Source organism: Nannospalax galili, unplaced genomic scaffold (assembly GCF_000622305.1).
Source record: "Nannospalax galili isolate Female #2095 unplaced genomic scaffold, S.galili_v1.0 scaffold2070, whole genome shotgun sequence".
Taxonomy (NCBI): domain Eukaryota; kingdom Metazoa; phylum Chordata; class Mammalia; order Rodentia; family Spalacidae; genus Nannospalax; species Nannospalax galili.
This window is the reverse complement of record NW_008327991.1, coordinates 66,637-71,015: the sequence shown is the minus strand read 5'-3', so window position 1 is coordinate 71,015 and position 4,379 is coordinate 66,637. Positions and strand designations below refer to the sequence as shown.

General features: G+C 42.1%; 1 long non-coding RNA gene across 3 annotated transcripts in view; it reads left to right on the top strand.

Moving 5' to 3' along the window:
• The window catches only part of LOC115071038, a 98,159-nt gene that overhangs the window by 57,615 nt on the left and 36,165 nt on the right, over window positions 1–4,379 (top strand). The gene's annotated exons all lie outside the window — the stretch shown is intronic.

The following is a 4,379-nucleotide window of genomic DNA, read 5'->3' as shown; positions in this document are numbered from 1 at the left end:
GTTTTATTTTAAAGAAAATGACTTTGTTTGCAAAACATATTTTTATTGAATTTTTGTGTATTTCATACAGAATATCTCAATCAGCCTTGATCATCACAAAACATTTTATTATTAAACAAAAGAAAATACATATCTATTCATAGTAAAAAAATAGCTTTTACAAATGAATTTTTTGAAATACAAGCAATGCACTTAAAATTTCTGATTAGGTGTTAGTAGGCAGTATACAGGAAAAAAAAAGAACCATAAATGGCCAATAAGCTTGAGAATGGATACCCCAGTAAGCCCTGAAAATGCTGATAAATACATCGCAAGGTTACAGACATCATGAGGGCAGCCACTGTGGCTTCCTCAGCACCACAGAATTGCTACCATCTGTCACTGCACTGATAGTTGCTTCTGTTCAATAAATATCAGTTGCAGGAGTCACTGGTTTCAGCCTATGAGATTGGCAAAGCTTAGAGACTGACAGAACCTGGTGCTAGCAGGTAGGGGGGAAACAGACACTCGTGTTCTGGTAGTGACCAGATAAATGAAACTCTTGGAAGGGCAATTTGGTATTCTGTGACAAAAACAGTAGAACCAGCATCCATATGCATAAAAGTAGAAAAATAAATCAGTGAAACCAAACCAGAACCAACAAAGAGCAGCACTAACATGAGACCTAGCAAACGTGATGGTAGTTGCTAGTTAAACGACACATTCAAAAGTTAAGTAGGTGTCATTCTCAGGTGCTGTCCACTTTTTTTTGAGACAGGCTTGCTCACTAGTCTGGAACCAGCAAAGTAGGCTGCACTGGCTGGCCAATGAGCCCCTGGGCTTTGCCTGTCTCTGCCACCTCATCAATAGGATTACAAGCCCAAAACCATACCATGCCCAGCCTTTTCACAAGGGTTCTGAGGATTGAATTCAGATCCTCGTGCTTGAGGGCAAGCAAGCTCTCACTCTCTGTCCTAAATCTAAGAATATTAAAGCAGACACTTACAGTTTACAAGTGTACAAAGGAAATAAATAGAATCATAATGTTAGAGTAGCAAATAGCCCCATAGGTTTAACCAGTCAAGACTATAAAATCTTTAGTCTATTGAAAGACCCACCTTTCCGGTTTCACTGGTCAATAACCTGGTCATAGGACCACCCCTTAAGCTATGCTAAACAGATGGGCAGAATACCTAGTGCATTAATGAAATGGCGAATTTTTCCTGCCTGGAATCCAGCCTCTTAGCACAGAATTCCTCCAGCCAGCCACAGATATGTAGGTCTCTGTAAGTCCGCCTGCTTTTTCTGAATTTTTCAGAAAAGCATAATTTCTCCTTTTCGTCTTCATACCCCTTTTCTAAACATGCTTTCTTTAAAGCTTTGGGCTGCCCCTAGCATCTTCTATTTCTTTACTATCTCTAAAGCTTCCTTCTCCCGGCCATGAAGCTGCCAGTCAGCCACGTGTCTGACCTCCACGCGGGCTCTAAACCTGCATGGCTTCATGGCTTTCTTTCTTCCTCCCTCCATTCTCCTCTTCAAGGCAGTTGCCAGGATCACCAGCTTGCCTGCCCTGAGGGTTTTGCTTTAAAATTCTAATAAAATTGCAAAAGCTTCCATTTGGGTCCATTCTTAAATTCTTTAATGAATGTGACTAAGAACCCTCTAGGGGACATTCTTTCTCCCTGTTTCAATAATATAATTCAAAGAAGGAAAAGGGAAACAGAAACAAATGGAGCAAAGAAAACACAAGTAAAACAAGTGGTTACAACTGGCTGGCCAATGAGCCCCTGGGCTTTGCCTGTCTCTGCCACCTCATCAATAGGATTACAAGCCCAAAACCATACCATGCCCAGCCTTTTCACAAGGGTTCTGAGGATTGAATTCAGATCCTCGTGCTTGAGGGCAAGCAAGCTCTCACTCTCTGTCCTAAATCTAAGAATATTAAAGCAGACACTTACAGTTTACAAGTGTACAAAGGAAATAAATAGAATCATAATGTTAGAGTAGCAAATAGCCCATGGTGGCACATGCCATTAATCCCAGAACTTGGGAGGCAGAGGCAGGTGGATCTCTATGAGTTCCCAGCCAGCCAGGGCTGCAAAATGAGACCCTGCCTCAAACAAGCAAACAAACATATTAAGGGAAAAGGAACTGGAAATTTTTACATGCAAACACTAATTAAAGAAAAGCGGGAGTTGCTGTAATATTAGTAAATGGAAATCACACAGGAAAGAATATTATCAGGGATAAGAAAGTCATAGTTATAAACTTAAGAAGCTAAATTCTAAAATTTTATGCAAAATATTTCAAAATTCATCTAATAATGCGCATAAAGGATGTCATTACCAAGTACAATTATCTAAGAATGTGGGGTTAGTTTAACACTCAAAAATGAATGTAATTCAAAATATTACCAAGCTAAAACAGAAAATGTAATTATCTCAATAGATACATAGACAGTTGTCAAAAGCTAATATCAGTCCATAATTTAAAAAAAAAAAAACTTGGTGAAATAGAAATGGATGATACTTTCTCAACACATGAAAACATACAACTAACCTCTTAATAATAGTGAAAGACTGGGTGAAATACCCTAAGATCAGGAGCAGGATAAAAATATCCATTCCTGCCCCTTCTGCTCAGCACTGTGCTGCCATTCTACACAGAGCAGTATGACAAGATGGGGGAGGGAGAGGGAGAGAGGGAGGGAGGGAGAGAGGGAGGAAGGGAGGGAGGGAGAGAGAGAGTGGAACACTAGCATCTACTGCTCCGTTCTTCTGATTGTGGACGTAAGGTGACCAGCCGCTTCAAGTTCCCGATGTTCTGACTTCCCTGCCCTGTGAAGTGTGACTGAACAAATCCTTTCTCCTTTAAATTGCTTCTGTCAGGGCATTCTATCCCAGAAACAGCAAATGAAATGAAGACAGGGCAGTTCTAAACAGGATTAAGTTCATAGCTACTGAGAATCCAAAATAATTGGTTTAATCAAAATGGACACCTATGTCTGTCTCATAAATGAAGTCTGGAGGTATCAGTCCAGGGTTGATAACTAGGGTCTTCTGTGCAGATGCTCTGCCATCCCCAATATATGAGTTCTATCTTGGCCCAAGATGGCGCCAAGCACGGAGTGCTATCTGTATTCCATCCAGCATGAATAAGGAACAAGAAAGTTAGAGCCTCTTCCCTTTAAGGATGCGTCACAGAAGTGACACACACTGTTTCTATTTATGTCATTGTCACAGATAGCTGCAGAAGAGGCTAAAAAATTTGGTCTTTACTCTAGATTCCTCCAGGCAGCAACTAAAATTGTCAGTATGAAAAGAATGGATTAGGGGCGTAATTAACAAGTCTCTGCCTTGGAGGAGGTAGGACCTAGGTCTCAGGAGTGGTACTGGGATCGGAAAAATAAGGAGTGACTTCACAATGATAAACAACTAAAGCAAACCGGGTTCAACTCTCACTTGACTAAATACACCATTTAGGCAAGTCCTTAACTTCAGTTGTTTTTTTTTTAATTAAAGAGGGATGATGCCACTTCCCCCCACTGGGGTATTAATGAGATACTAAATCTTAAATGGCTGTCATGCAGAGGATGCTGGATAAGTGGTAACAGCCCCTGAGAGGTAAGAAAAGAGTGGGGGGAAGATCAGAGGCAAAGGATCAGATCTTATGCATTTGGGAGCACATCCTCTCCTCACCCCTGTATTTACATGCCATGCACAGTGCTGAACTCGGGATACTCAACAAGCCAGACCCCAGCTTCCTTGAAGAAGTTCCCTAGCCATAAAGACAAGTAAACAGGCTGCTAGCCTTGTCGGGGTGTGCCTGGGGCTCGGTGGTAGAGCACTTGGTTAGTATGTCCGAAGCCCTGGGTTCCATCCCCAGCACCCCAAAGCCAAAACATGACGGGGCAGAAATTCTTACCCCACGGGTTCAGGGAAATCTACAGCCCTTCCAATAGCGGCAGGAACTCTCCAAGGTGCTGACATGGTCCACCACGCCCACCATCAGGGTAATACAGAGTCATTAACAGAGAAGCTTTGTTTCAAGGTTGGTGGTGGGTGCTGGGGGTTTTCATCTTAGATACACAAGAAGGTTCTGGAAGCTGAGCAGGAGGAGAGAGGCTGGGAACTTGTACCAGTCTGTGCTTGTGGTAGCTCATGAGTTCATAGGCAAGTTTAGAAGTGTAACGGTAATAACGCTGCTGTTTCAATGGTGTCCTTTTATGGTAGAGTTTCAGACACTATGAAAGAAGTTGGGTTTTTCCTCTTTTATAAGAAATAAGTTGGTAACTGGGGATGTAGCCTAGTGACAGTGTGCTTGGGTGGCATGAACAAGACCCTGGGTTCAATCCCCAGTAGAGAGAGAGAGAGAGAGAGAGAGAGAGAGAGAGAGAGAGA